The 16412-nt window shown below is 41.7% G+C and overlaps 1 pseudogene across 1 annotated transcript in view; it reads left to right on the top strand.

Annotated features, from left to right (window-relative positions):
* Nucleotides 1–16412, top strand: part of LOC123991369 — a 191672-nt pseudogene that overhangs the window by 155450 nt on the left and 19810 nt on the right. The window contains exons 19-22 of the transcript XR_006830786.1: nt 1201–1324; nt 6403–6557; nt 10084–10257; nt 12475–12597. The product of XR_006830786.1 is annotated as a sodium channel protein type 4 subunit alpha-like (transcript). The remainder of the gene's footprint in view (nt 1–1200; nt 1325–6402; nt 6558–10083; nt 10258–12474; nt 12598–16412) is intronic.

Raw genomic sequence — 16412 nt, forward strand, 5'->3', positions numbered from 1 at the left:
AGGCACAGCGGCCACTTGTCAAGAGAGATCTGCTTTGTCTTAAAGTTCCTCTCTCTCTCAATCCATCGCCCCCCCCCTCTCTTCTCTCTCTCTCTCTCCTCTTCCCCCCTTTCTTGCTCTTTCTTAAAGTTCCTCTCTCTCTCTCAATCCATCGCCCTCTCTTCTCTGTCTCTCTCTCTCCCTCTTCCCCCCTTTCTTGCTCTTTCTGTTGCTCCCTAGTGCGTTCTGTGTTGTGCGTACATTGGATTTATTGAACATATGCATCAAATTGTATGTGTAAACGGCTTGACAAAAATGGTAGCAGAAGGTGAATGTTGAAGTTTTGTTGCGTACAGTACATATCCAGATGATGCTGTGATCCATTTTGCCCAATGACACTGTGGGTGTGTTCGAGGCTTTAGGCTTCACTCATCATCTCCATCAACATTCCCACTCTGATATGCACTCAAACACACACACACACACACACACACACACACACACACACACACACACACACACACACACACACACACACACACACACACACACACACACACACACACACACACACACACACACACACACACACACACACAGTTAGGGTTACTGGAAGTGTGTCTTCAAGTAGATTGGTCTTGTATTGCCTCAGTGTTTACTAACAGGTGAACATGGCAACCTCTAGCTTTTTATAGTGTATGTGTGAGGAAACAAATATCCAATTGAATCCCAATCTAGAGAGTCAAATCAAATGTTATTTGTCACATGCTTTATAAACAACAGTGAAATGCTGAATTTGTTTTCAAAATATCCATCATATTACACCTCTTCTGTCTATTAAAGGCTGATGCTATAAATCTCACTCCAGATCACTGATTGCTTGACTTGAAATTTACCAGATCAGATTGAAACAAATGCTGCAGATTAAGATGTGCTGTAAAATACAATAGGATAAAAGCCACAAAGGAAATGCCAGGTTAGATGTCATAGTAGACATACCCAGACTTTATAGGCACCAGAATGTGAAAATCAAATATGTCCAGAGACAATCGTCATCATGACATTAGTAGTTATTCATTATTTCCTTATGAATGGTTTTCATAGATGGAGAAAAAGACGGAACAATTCTCTCTCCACACCTACCAGATCACCAATATATCAATGGTAAATATATCATATCTATTTTCATCTAACATGGCTCTGATTGGTTGTTTTCCTCAGGTAAAGGATGACATCAGCCTTTCAGAGGGCAGCACAGTGGATCTGAGGAAGCCAGGGGAGGAAGAGGATGAGTATTCGGAGATGGCCGAAGAGACCATGGATCCTGACAACTGCTTCCCTGATGGTAAGCTTATCCGTCCTTTATTTAATCAGGTGAGTCCCCCTTGAGATTCTATTGGTAAGGGGGCGTGGTTTCGTAATCCACTTATGACACCATGTGTCAATAAGGAGAGAGGACACCGTTATGTTTTCGTTAGAACATCTTTGCTAAAATGAAACTGGTAGAGAGCATTATGGGTACTGTAGTAATTCATGCTAAAGTACATCATGCCATTATGTACAGTAGCAGAGATACTAATCTCTTTTTCAAGGGAGCTCTGGCGCAAGAGGTATAAGCATAAACAGTCATGCAGCTTAATATACTGTGTACATGCACTAATAATACAGTATACTGCAATGGTACATAAGTAAAAGACAGGTAAAAGACAGGTTAAAGACAGGTAAAAGACAGGTAAAGAGATGTAAAAGACAGGTAAAGACAGATAAAGACAGGTAAAGACATGTAAAAGACAGGTTAAAGACAGGTTAAAGACAGGTTAAAGACAGGTTAAAGACAGGTAAAGACAGGCAAAAGACAGGTAAAAGACAGGTAAAGACAGGCTAAAGATGGGTAAAAGACGGGTAAAAGACGGGTAAAAGACGGGTAAAAGACAGGTAAAAGACATGTAAAAGACAGGTAAAAGACATGTAAAGACAGGTAAAGACAGGTAAAGACAGGTAAAAGACAGGTAAAAAGACAGGTAAAAGACGGGTAAAAGACATGTAAAAGACAGGTAAAGACATGTAAAAAACAGGTAAAAGACAAGTAAAAGACAGGTAAGACATGTAAAAGACATGTAAAAGACAGGTAAAAGATAGGTAAAATACAGGTAAAAGACAGGTAAAGACATGTAAAAGACAGGTAAAAGACAGGTAAAAGACAGGTAAAAGACAGGTAAAAGACAGGTAAAAGACAGGTAAAAGACATGTAAAAGACAGGTAAGACATGTAAAAGACATGTAAAAGACATGTAAGAGACAGGTAAAAGACATGTAAAAGACAGGTAAGACAGGTAAAAGAGAGGTAAAAGACAGGTAAAAGACAGGTAAAAGACAGGTAAAAGACAGGTAAAAGACAGGTAAAAGACATGTAAAAGACAGGTAAGACATGTAAAAGACATGTAAAAGACATGTAAGAGACAGGTAAAAGACATGTAAAAGACAGGTAAGACAGGTAAAAGAGAGGTAAAAGACAGGCAAAAGACAGGTAAAAGACATGTAAAAGACATGTAAAAGACAGGTAAAGACATGTAAAAGACGGGTAAGACAGGTAAGACAGGTAAAAGACAGGTAAAAGACAGGTAAAAGACAGGTAAGACAGGCAAAAGACTGGTAAAAGACAGGTAAAAGACAGGTAAGCACATTTAAGGAATATTATTTAATGTAATATTATCAGCAGCATTATTTTCTACTGTTTGGGAAAAAATAAGATTTAGACCTGAGGTTCATCCGTATAGTGTATGTGGACATGGAAACAGAACAGAAACATGGCAAACACGTCAATGAATGTGTTTCCATCATACTTCAAATGTGTATAGTAATATGTCATGATAACTTTGCAGTCCAAACTAAACATTTGTATATTTTTAACAGTTTATGTTAGTATAGGGTTTGACTCAATCTCTCTGTGAGCCCGAATCTAAACATTTATTTGGGACTATCCAAAATGGTTGTATTTTGCTTCAAGTGGAGGCCATTTGATATAAAACATTAAACAATCAAGTGACATTTCAAAGGGTAATGGCGCATTAAATTGAATGTCCTGTGTGTCAGCAGAGATTTGAAAAGGCGTGTCAGGCACAAAATGGACTCGAGTTAATTTGATGATGACTGACTCCCTGAATTCAATTTGGTCCCAACTAATCAACCCCCTCAGACCGTCTGAGGTAACCTAGTAGGCTGGACCAATCACGTGATGCCTCCGAGACAATCGTGGTAATTCTCTGTACACTGAAACAGTCGGCATTGGCTGAGTGTACATTGAAATGGTCAGCATCGTTGGAGGTTGTTCTAAAAAGCTTTCGACATGTTTATTTTATAGCGATAACATCATTACTAAAGGTCTGGTAATTGTTGAAAAGTACAGTATTTTTTATCTAGATTTGATTAGGGGATCACGCTCTTTGATTACACTGTGGCTGTGAAGTACTTTAATTCTAAGTGTTTCCGGGTTCAAAGAGCAAGAGGTGTTTCCCGAATGCTGACACTGATAGGTATTCATTGAATAGAGTGTGACTTGTGTATGAGGTATCATATTACTATGTGTACGTGTTCCTTCGATTACACAGGAAGTCTAAGTATCCGTAGAAAAACAACTAGAGCACCATCACTACTTTAATAACGTGGACTACAGTAGAGGCTGAAACCCTCTATTCCTTTCAGAGTACTACCTCAGAATGCTAGTAAACTCAATCAGAGGACTCTATTAAAGCATTTCGCTACACTCGCATTAACATCTGCTAACCATGTGTATGTGACAAATAAAATTTGATTTGATTTGATTTAAAGGTTACGTCATAATATCCTAAATGCAAACCTAATGGTTTGATTACCTCACCATGGAAACCCATTTGTGTTCCTTGGACGTGACCGGGACTCTGATCCCACCAGTACCGCAGGCTCTTAGTGACACTGATTTATTATCAATCATATGATACTCACGGTAGACTTAGCCACGGCCTGTTTGTTAGGTGTGGTGCCAACACGAAAGCATGTGCACCCTGGAAAGCCCAAAAGGGCATTTATAAACCGGGTGGTTCCAGCCCTGAATGCTGATTGGCTGATTGGCTGAAAGCCGTGGTATATCAGACCACCCGTATACCACAGGTATGACCCAACATTTATTTGTACTGCTCTATTTACATTGGTAACCAGTTTATAATAGCAATAAGGAACCTCTGGGATTTGTGGTATATTGGACACATACCACACCTCCTCAGGCCTTATTGCTTAAATATAGTATAGTTAAGCCCAACACAAGCATGTAGTAAGTTGTGATTGTGTATCTAGACCTTCAACACTAAGAACACTATATGTTCCTGTGCTTCCCCAAAATGGGAATGGGATGAAGCAGAAGTACTGCCACATTTCACACATTTCTGGATTGCGTAAGAAAGACAAAATGATGGTGTTCCGCCATAAAATAAATGAAAACAGATCAATCCTGGAGCTACGTACTGGGACGTTACAGCTGCCTATCAATTCCTCTGTCTCTAGCGTGGGGCTTTTCACCAGACAGGAATAGCACAGCAGAATAAAGTCAAATGGTGATAATTGTTGTTGTAACTGGATTTAACCATTCAACAAAAGTTGGTTAAAGCAAAAAGAGACGGACACCTAGGCTACATGGCTGTTGCCTCCCTGTTGAAAGAAACATGGAGTAGTTTAGGTTCAGGTTCAGCAGGGTCGTTTCACAGCTAGAGGAGGTAGCGCTAGCATTGTAGTTTGGCTGGGGGCAGGCACTTTATATACACGAGGACCATTGTTTACATTTGAGGCATGCGCTTGGGGCAAGCTCATGTCACATTGGTTTTGTCTCCATGTCTCCGTGCCATGACTAATGATTTTTTCATACAAAATGGCCGCCAACCTAACAAACCACAACTCTCTGGACTTTTCTAACGATAGCTCGAGGAAATGAAAGTGCTGAAAACATGTTGGCTCACTATTTAAAAAGAAGAAGGAGAACAAGCTATAGGATGAAAAATACCAGCATTTTGGCGCAGGTAAACCTGACTAGTGCTAGCTAATGCTGCCTAGCAAAATAAAACAAACCTATATCATATCTTCCAAAATAAGTAACTGTATCGATTTCCAGACCATCAATAGACTTTACAGTAACTGAGTTAAACGGACAAACTGTAAGAAGAAGGCCTGTCTTCACCCTGCGTTAAGTTTCTATCCAGCTACCTCAAGCTGACGTGTACTCAAACATGCGCAAGATTAAGAGGTAGCAGCATTTCAACACAGGATATTTGCATTATTTGTACTCTCAAAGAAAAAAGAAAAAAAACATCCCTTAGGAAATGCCTCTACTCCGAGGTCTGACCGTATATCGACCGGATGATAACTGTAAATGCCTTGTCAAAGTCAATAAAACCTCTTGATTTCTTGTTGATGGCCATTAATTGCTTGGCAGATGTCAGTGCCAGGGCGCTAAAACGTCCGCGGTTTCCAAGAAAGAGCCTGGGATCATCGTTAGAAATTGAGTTGCAAGTGGTCCGTTACCATAATCCCATGATTATTAAGTTTACAGGCAATAAATTCATTTGGACGGGGGGCTCAGATGACTGTTATGGAGGAGCTGGGTCGACTCTGCGGCCATTATGGGTTGACGGCTCAAATGCGATTTCATAGCAGCCTCAGCCATTGTTCTGGCTGGAAAGCTTAAAAAGAGTAATTGATACCAGGGAATATGTTGCTCCAAAATCGAGATTAGCAAAGACACTCGGTCCTTGTCCTCCTGGCTAGGCTGGAGAGCTAGTATAAAGTCATTTTTAAATTGAATTAGGCAAGTCAGTTAAGAACAAATTCTTATTTCCAATGACAGCCTAGGAACAGTGGGTTAACTGCCTTGTTCAGGGGCAGAACGGTAGATCTTTACCTTGTCAGCTCGGGGATTCAATCTTGCAACCTTTCGGTTACTAGTCCAACGCTCTAACCACTAGGCTAAGGTGTGCTAGCTAGCTAGCACTCACATGGGCTATGATCTCTGTAAGTTCACTATTTCCTGCCATTACTTCCTGTTTCATGTGTATTAAGATGAGTTCGCAGAAATACTAATTGAATCATTAAATTAATGGGTAAAATGTTGGCCTTGGATACATATTGGAAAAAAGAGACATTGACATTACAGTACACTTGTCAAATACTTCCATTCTCTCTCTCTCTCTCTCTCTCTCTCTCTCTCTCTCTCTCTCTCTCTCTCTCTCTCTCTCTCTCTCTCTCTCTCTCTCTCTCTCTCTCTCTCTCTCTCTCTCTCTCTAAAACATTGATGAGTCAATAGATTAGCCATTTGCACACATACAATGTAGTAGTCATTCTCTTTTTCTGTCTCTCTTTATCCCTCTATCTCTCTCTTTCTTTTTCCCTCTCTCTCCCCCAGTATGCGTGCGCCACTTCCAGTGCTGTGACATCCAAACCACGGCGGGCCTGGGCCAGGCATGGTGGCGGTTGAGGAAGACCTGCTTTCAGATCGTGGAGCACAGCTGGTTCGAGTCCTTCATCATTTTTATGATCCTGCTGAGCAGCGGCGCTCTGGTAAGCAGCGTGCATGCTGGGTAAGGGTGGCGGGGGTCGAGTCGAGCAGTCGGCCCTGCCTGCTGAATGGTCAATATGCCAGGCCAGGCCACCCAGTGTGGGGTGAGACTGGGTGGGAAACAGGGGATGACAGAGATATCCAACAAGGACAGTTCCAAAGGGGTTCATCCGCTGTCAACATAGGAGAACCCTTTTGGTTCCAGGTAGAACCATGTTTAGTTCCATATAGAACCCTCTGTATAAAGGAACCAGGAACCAAAAGGGTTCTACCTGGAACCAAAAGGGTCCTTCAAAGGGTTCGCCAATGGGGACTGCCAAAGAACCCTTTTTGGTTCTAGATGGCACCTTTTTCTTCTTCTAAGAGTGTAATATGCTGTAAGTAGAGGCTTCAGGCTGTGTGTGATGCTTAGGAATAATCTCTCTGATCATACACGTTGTTTGTTACCACATCTCTTTTGTATTGCTCTTTGTCTCCACAGTTAATGATTTACTCTAAGATCCAGGCTATTTAATCAGATAATAATAAGATAATCTCATCAAATAGGTTAGCCAATAGACTGCTCAAAATCACATATGTGATGTCGGGAGGATGCTAACATGGATGGCCGACTCTTGATCAGCTTTTTACATTTACATTACATTTAAGTCATTTAGCAGACTCTCTTATCCAGAGCGACTTATAAGACCCCTTTTGTGATGTGCTAACCTTGGCCTTAGGTTGTAATAACACTGACACTATGATGGGCGTTATTTCCATGAGCCCTTGTACAGTATTTCCAAGACAGCACCCTACAAGCCCCTAAGGACTAACTCTAAGACCATGTGTTCCAGGATGCAGCTCACAAACATGGTCAATCACTCTTTCACCTGCTATTACAATCTAACACCAAGGTTGGCAGGCATGAAGTGCCCAACATAGTAGAGCTAGCTGAGAATGTCAAGCAGGCGAAATTGAGATAAGACAAATTGTGATATATATATAGATATATATATATATATATATATATATATATATATATATATATATATATATATAGTATAAAACATTGAAAACAAAGTGTCTATTGCAATAAATTGGGCACACAGAAACAAGGAATGATTGGTTGAGGTGCAGCTTTTCATTGCATCTGCCTGGGCCCTCTCACTCCTCATCGTCCTCAATTTCCTCCTCCACAGTGATGTAGTGCATGAACAGATATGCAGCTGAGAGGAGTCAGATCAATGATTAGTCAAGCCTTCTCCGCTCTCCTCCTAATTAGCAGTGGATTGGTCGGAGCGTGCCCAAACCTCAGCTGTGCTACCAGTGCCTGCCCCCCTCCCTTCTCCCTCCACCCCGCCCCGACCCCTAACCCATTTTCCATCCATCCCTCTACTCCTCAATCTCTGTCCAAGCAGATTGTTGTTTCTCCTGGGCCTTTCCCTGTCAGTGTGGGCCTTCTCCTGGGTATTGCCCGGTGATGGGTATGCAGGCTAAGCCTGCGTGGCGTTAATTTAGGGTGCATGGCGGCATACCTCATGAGAGTAGAGCAAAAGGTTTCCGATGGCGACGACGCGTCTAGCTAGAGAGTGCTCTTGTTGCTCAGCAAAAGCACTCCATTTTGTTTATTTTCCTCTGATAGCACTTTCCTTCTTTTGCAGAAAAGCATGCAGAGGCATCTTCCATGTGTGCGGCATGTTAGTCATTATGATAAAGAATAGATACTGACACAGTGATGAATATTCCTGTTGCTTTACTGCGCAATGTGTGTGTATATGACAAAAGGTATAGTTAATGACACAGCCTGTATCGCCTGCTTATTATGTTGAATCTATAAATATCATCACGTTTTTTTATGTGGGTTAAGCCTGACGAGGACATTTGGGTTGAAACGTTAAACAACGGGAGCGTTCATCAGTGTGTGAGTATCTATTATTTCCTGAGTTTATTTTTGTACCCAGCCGCTACAAGTCATTGGATGTGCGTACGGTACATTATACAATACTGGACATTTTACAACTCAATGTTCCTCATTCTAGAAATGTTATCATCTCTAAAGACCCGTTGTTGTTCTCATTCAACTGTATTATCTGAGTAATAACTGTGATGCAAAAGGCCTCAATCAATTGTTATACACTGTTACATACTGTATAAATATATCATTTTTCCGGTTGTGAAATAAAATCACTGAAAGGGTTTCATGTAAAAATAGCATGTGGACTTCCATCATGGGTACATACTGTTACGAAACCAGAAACTAGCCTACTGGGTTTGCTGCACTCGTTATGTCTAGGGGTCTTAGGCAAAGCTACATGGTCTGTAACCTGACTCGTTATGTCTAGGGGTCTTAGGCCCAGCTACATGGTCTGTAACCTGACTCATTATGTCTAGGGGTCTTAGGCCCAGCTACATGGTCTGTAACCTGACTCATTATGTCTAGGGGTCTTAGGCCCAGCTACATGGTCTGTAACCTGACTCGTTATGTCTAGAGGTCTTAGGCCCAGCTACATGGTCTGTAACCTGACTCGTTATGTCTAGGGGTCTTAGGCCCAGCTACATGGTCTGTAACCTGACTCATTATGTCTAGGGGTCTTAGGCCCAGCTACATGGTCTGTAACCTGACTCGTTATGTCTAGGGGTCTTAGGCCCAGCTACATGGTCTGTAACCTGACTCGTTATGTCTAGAGGTCTTAGGCCCAGCTACATGGTCTGTAACCTGACTCGTTATGTCTAGGGGTCTTAGGCCCAGCTACATGGTCTGTAACCTGACTCGTTATGTCTAGGGGTCTTAGGCCCAGCTACATGGTCTGTAACCTGACTCATTATGTCTAGGGGTCTTAGGCCCAGCTACATGGTCTGTAACGTGACTCATTATGTCTAGGGGTCTTAGGCCCAGCTACATGGTCTGTAACCTGATTTGATGTGTGCATAAATGTGAGACATAAGCATATGCGACCAGGTGTTCAGTGCTTGTGCCCAGAAGACTTTATACCTCAGGTCCAGGGCCAGCTCAGTCTTGACTCCCATTGTCGGCCAGTCCAAGCAGATGCTTATTTGTTCAGATGGTGACGTAAGTAAACATACAAAAAGAAAACTAGGAGGAGGCATGCCTAAACTGAAGACTCAATTGCCACTTAAACTAAGTCAGCAGCCTCACAGCCATGCCAGCTGGGACACTGACTGACAATCACCTTAATTGGCAGCACGTCTGTGCAAATAAAAGCTTGGCTCAGCACTAAACCAGTTGCTGTTGCCACCTGGGGATGGAGTGTGGAAGTGTATCCTGGTAGTGTGTTTGTCCTTACACTAACCTTCCCCCACATCATAACAATACATACTGCCAGTTTCTAGTGATTAGAATAAGACACTGATACACACAGTCAGTATGTATGTCATTAAGATACTGCATTAATATTGCTATGGTAAGATTGATTGCCAAGTGATTACGAGACTAGGGATGTTCCATAGAATTACAGCATGAGACTAATTGCCTATTGACTATTTTAAAAGCCCTAATCATGGCTCGTTTCCCCATGTGTCTTTTCAAAGGCCTTTGAGGACATCTACATCGAACAGAGAAAAGTGGTCAAAGTGGTGCTGGAGTACGCCGACAAGATCTTCACCTACATTTTCATTCTGGAGATGCTCCTCAAGTGGATTGCATACGGATTCAAGAAGTACTTCACTAACTACTGGTGCTGGCTGGATTTCCTGATTGTGGATGTAAGTGCCATGTTTATTTCCAAACCCTCAGACATGATGTTGAGACGATGAGGTCATTTGCTAAAACGGCGGCCCACTTCACTTGATTGTGTTTTATAATCTGGTCAGACGCGATCAATCGATCTGTTTGTCGCATGCATTCTGAAAGCTCTGTGACTTGGACAATGTGGAATCCTGATTTGTCTTGTCTTACTCTGTCAATAATAGTTTTCCAACACATTGAACATTATTGAGGCACTTCACTTTCTGGATGGCTTGGCTGTCATGCCAGACAGTCATAGGGCCGGATTCAGAAAAGCCTAATTCCGAATTAATAAGGATGCTGAATGGAGAATATTGTCAGGGAATCTAAATCTGTATGTGGGAAAACTGCTCATAATGTACAGTATGTACAGGATTAGGCACATTTCTGGAATGCTCACCGACCTACTGCTGTTCTCAAAAACGCTTTGTCCAATCAGTGCAGCCCTGTAGCGAGTCTAGCAACCCCACAATCCCCTGGGTTCATACGTCACTTATTTGTTACCACTTTATCCTCGGGGAGAAACATGAGAGCTGAGTTCACGTCAGTAGTTTGGACATATTGGTCTGTGGCAGAGAGTCTTTAGGCAGAGAGAGAGCCTTGAGCAATTAGTGTTTGCTCTCTGCACACAGACACACCGCACAAAGGGAGGGAGAGAGATGGCAGGGGGGAAGGAAGTGAAAGAGTGGTGGAGTGGGAGAGGGAGGAGAGGGAGGAGGAGAGAAGAGAGAGAAATAAAGAAAAAGAGGCCAGAGCTGACTAGATAGATGTAAACAGCATTTTTCCCCCAGGGAAATTTCTCTGGCATGGCTTCATGTTTTACCATTGCCATGAAAACTGCCAAGTCAATACATATTCCCCTTACACAGCTTGTTGGGACTATTTCTAATGATAGATGATACCTTTATGCATCTTTTTTTAGGATGTGCAGCAGATGTTGTTCTATGTAATCTGCCATATTGCCTGTGTTTCTTCAGCGCTTATCATTGCCTTTTGTTCCTGTAAATTGTGAGACGAAGTGAATTGAGAAGATAACCAAACATGGAATTCAAAATGATCATGCCTTCCTATTGTACACGGAAGTCATGGAAATGTGTCGGTGGATTCATACCACTGGTATGAATCCAGTTTGTGATTCAATATTCTAAATTCCTGATATAGATTTGGAGGGGAAATCACAATGTGTACTTGTGCTTGCTGAATCTTTTTTAAACCCCCTCACCGAAGTGTTATAATTCATACCGAAACAGTATGCGTAATGCCAAAAGGTCTCCAAGTGCTGAAGTACCAAAACCTTTTGGCAAGAAGATCACCAGTGGGTTTACTCCCTCGGTCATCTCTGTGTGCTGTGCTGCTCATGTTCAACAAAAGTGTTGTGATGTATTAATTTTCTTACACCCCAAGGCATAAGAGCACAAAAAGCCCCTGCTCTTGAATCAGTTATTCATTTAAACAACATGACGAAGCACAGATGTCTGTGAACCTTGGAGAATCATTTCAGTCATTCATCTGATTGTGGTATGAGTCTCAGACAGTGCATGGAGGGCAGTTGAATATTAATTTGTTAGGGGCAAAAGGGAATTTAAAAAAACAACACTTTACTACATGCAAGTTTGCTTGTGTAAAAACCTGTATGTATTGGATCAGTCTGTACTACATATTTAAAAGTAAGTAAGTAATTTGATTCACTGTTGGCAAGATATCAGTGATTGGCCTGTTGACCAGTTCCGTCAATGTAGAGCAAATTGGCACCCACGAGTCCTCAGGACCCTGCGAGCATTGTGGTGGCCCTGTTTGCTGGCATAAGGGCGAGGCCCAATCTGACCGCTAAACACCACCACTGACCGTACACAGTAGACACCTGGAACTGTAGTTTCTGGTTGGCTTTGAGGTTGGTTTTTGATTGACCTCTCTTCCTCTCTCTCTTACACAGATCAAAGCAAAAGTTTTGTGACCATTCTATGTTCTGCTATGAAATAACCAGATTTTAACATTATATCCCCTTGAATATTAAAAGGACTACCTCGATGCTCCCACTCTGGGTTGACTTATAAACCCTTAACATAGTTGCTAACCGGAGGGACTTGCCAGAGTGGTCCAGTGTTCCTTTTCAGGTACTGTGTTGACATTTCTTTGAACAGGTTGTGGCAGCCCCCCTAACCATGTGGGTACTTGCCCTTTCTTCATCCTCCTAGGTGTCTTTGGTGAGCCTAGTGGCTAACACACTTGGCTACTCGGACTTCGCTGCCATCAAATCACTTAGAACCCTCAGAGCTCTGAGGCCGCTAAGAGCACTGTCCCGATTTGAAGGCATGCGGGTAAGAGTCATCTCGCCGCTCTCTTTTCTAACTCATCAACTCCCTCACTCCTGATGGCTTCGAACCTTCTCATCTGTCACACTCTACGTCTGTTGCCACCCTTTCTTTTACTTACCAGAATTTGTACAGTTTCTATTTAGAATACTCATATCTCTTCTTATAGTGTTATAATGCCATCAAATCCATGATTTGCTCATCTCTTAATTCTCCAGCTAATGCCACTAATCCCTAGCCAATCTTTCCCTTGGAGCCAAAAGTGGTAATATTAGCACAAAGTGGCAATATTAGCATGAAGAGCTAATTATGTTTTCATAATTACCCTCAACTCTCCCCTTAGCATGACATGACTACATCGCTATCCAGATTATCAATTTGATCCATTTGGATAAGCTTTATTTCATATTAAGCTTTATTTTGTAGTCTTTTTTTTACCTCAACCTTTCATAGTGAAATCATTATTAGGCCCCACATCACCATTTAGGAATCATCAAAACAGGTAACTTATACCAAATGTTTACACCACATTTAAGTTAGGACAGAAAATTGCCTATTGCCATCACATCATTTCCAAGTAAATCCTTGACAGATACGGTAGGGTCTGAAATGATTGACAACCTTGAGCAATAATGACTGTAAAAAATAAATACTTCAAATACTGAGTATGCTCCAAAAAAAATTGGGAAATTATATTATTTTATACTAATTCAATTGCTCAGAGAATGTGATTTTGTTTAATAAAAATATATATAAAAAAAAATCTCAAAAGGTAGGGGTCAAAATTGACACCCGTAACGATTCTTATGAATAAAGTCGTCAAAAGTTGAGTATTTGGTCCCGTATTCTTACCACGCAATGGCTACATGAAGTTTGTGACTCTACAAACGTGTGGGATTTATTTGCAGTTTGTTTTGTTTGCGTGTCAAATTTGGTACGCAATAGAAATCAAATCAAATTTGATTGGTCACATACATATGGTTAGCAGAGTGTGGCGAAATGTTTGTGCTTCTAAACTTAGGACCCTGTCTTTAAAGATAATTCGTAAAAATCCAAATAACTTCACATATCTTCATTGTAAAGGGTTTAATCACTGTTTCCAATGCTCAATTAACCATAAACAATGAATGAACATGCACCTGTGGAATGGTCGTTAAGACACTAACAGCTCACCGACGGTAGGCAATTAAGGTCACAGTTATGAAAACTTAGGACACTAAAGAGGCCTTTCTACTGACTCTGGGGAAAAAAACAAAAGAAAGATGCCCAAGGGTTCCTGCTCATCTGTGTGAACATGCCTTAGGCATGCTGCAAGGAGGAATGAGGACTGCAGATGTGGCCAGGGCAATAAATTGCAATGTCCGTACTGTGAGACACCTAAGACAGCACTGCAGGGAGACAGGACGGGCAGCTGATCGTCCTCACAGTGGCAGACCACGTGTAACAGGATCGGTACATCCGAACACCACACCTGCGGGACAGGTACAGGATGGCAACAACTCCCCGAGTTACACCAGGAACGCACAATCTCTCCATCAGTGCTCAAACTGTCCGCAATAGGCTGAGAGAGGCTGGACTGAGGACTTGTAGGCCTGTTGTAAGGCAGGTCCTCACCAGACATCACTGGCAACAGCGTTGCCTATGGGCACAAACCCACCGTCGCTGGACCAGTCACAACTGGCAAAAGGTGCTCTCACTGACAAGTCGTGGTTTTGTCTCACCAGGGGTGACGGTCAGATTCACGTTTATAATAAGAATATATACATATAAATATATGGATGGGCAATGACAGAGTGGCATAGGCAAGATGCAATAGATGGTATGAAATACAGTATATACCAGTGGGGGTCAGTGCCGTTTAAGATGAGGGAGGACAATTTTCTTTCATGTTTCTGTTACAGCACATTGAATGACTCTCATTCATATTCCATTCACCTAGTTCAATGTAACAGCAATAGGTTTAAGCTACTACATGATACTCAAATTGTCCCTATACCCATCATGAGGTTGCTACAACATAGTCTATGAATGAAAGTTTACAACATAGGCACACACAGATCGAGAAACAAATTTAAGGTGACACACAGTGACATTCAATACCGCCTTGCACACTCTTGACTGCATCTATCTGATCTAGGGTGTAATCATTAGTCCAACAGTTGCAAACAAGAGTTTCTTCAGGTATGTTTATCCCTGTTTTGTTCCATTCGCTTCTGTTTAAGAAAGTTTTTTTTTTCAACAGAATTGGCAGAATGAATACACCCCTGATCACGCGTAAGCAGAGTTCACTCTCATAACAGCCACTTTGTATTCCTTTTCTTCTCTTCGCTTGTGGACTTCAATGCACAACACATAAGCTGTGTTTGACCAGCCGGAAAAAAAAACTTGTCATAACCGGTACACACAGCCTACATCGTTGTCCCCATATTAGCTAAAGTATCGTCCTAGTCAACATAGCTAATAGAACTAATGCTAGTAAACCTGCTACAATCATGCAGTAATGTTACAATGCATAACGTTAACAAACTCACTTGTGTACATCGTGCTGGTCCGTACAATTGGCCTTATTTTAGCGCCCAAAAACGTAATTCCATATAATACCATAATATCAATACCATTGTAAAGCACAATTTCTCCCCTTTCCGAAAAAAAATCAATGACGAGACCTTCATGATGCCCATCTCTGCATGATTCAAGAAGGCAAAGAGCTCAGTCGGGTATTTTTAAAAATGGTGGGTGGGGAAGTGAAACCTATTGTGTGATAGTAAAAAGGAGAGATATGTTGTGTGGGGAAGCTGCGTTTTTCATTCGATCTGTCCAACTTATCACCTTAAAATCTTTAAAATGTATGTGTCATTACATACCTATTTGAAGAGTTGTGTCAAATTTGAAACAAGTTTTTAAGGTGTCAACTTTAGCGCCGCCTTAAAAACGTGTTTCAAATTTATCTTCAGAAGTGAACAGCGGCTTGCAGTGATGAACCAGGAAATGACGAGGTATCCCCATTACCCTGTCCCTGTCCCTTTCTTGTTTTTAAATGGTGAGAGCGGTGCTATACCTGGTGGAGAGAGGCTGTAAGACAGATAATTAGTTGCTTTATGCATGCTGTACCTTACGTCATGACACGTCACAATTTTACGTAGAGCGTCGGAGTTGTCAGTTTTTTACTATTGAGCTATTGCCATGTCAATCAATGCTTGAATAGAAACATAGTTCACACCCAAGATTTTGATGTCAACACAGTTGCTATAGTCCCATTAATTTTCAGTGCAGCCTCATTTGAATGTCGCGGTTGCGCAAATTTGTACAGAATGAGGTTAATCACCGTTAGTCAGTTAGCAGTTACACCGGTGGGCCCCGGTGGCAATAATTTAATAAAACCAAGAGCTTACCTTGACTTGGAAGAGTTCCAGTGTTGTGTTGGATAGTCATTGCCAGCTAGATAAAATAGCTTCCCTTTGTTTGAGCCAGGTGTTTGAGTAACCAAATTAGCCAGCTGCATTTGCTAGCTAAGTAAATTACAATCTCTCTCTCTCTTGCTTCTTCTAGCTATGCACTGCAATGCTAGCTAGCTGTAGCTTATGCTTTCAGTACTAGATTCATTCTCTGATCCTTTGATTGGGTGGATGACATGTCAGTTCATGCTGCAAGAGGTCTGATAGGTTGGAGGTCATCCTCCGAAGTTGTCATAATTACCGTGTAAGCCTATGGAAGGGGGTGAGAACCAAGAACTTCCTAGGTTTTGTTTTTAAGTCAATATACGAAGAGGACGGAAGCTAGCTGTCCTCCGGCTACACTATAGAGTGCTGTTGAGGCTACTG

This window comes from Oncorhynchus gorbuscha, linkage group LG12 (genome assembly GCF_021184085.1).
Source record: "Oncorhynchus gorbuscha isolate QuinsamMale2020 ecotype Even-year linkage group LG12, OgorEven_v1.0, whole genome shotgun sequence".
NCBI lineage: Eukaryota > Metazoa > Chordata > Actinopteri > Salmoniformes > Salmonidae > Oncorhynchus > Oncorhynchus gorbuscha.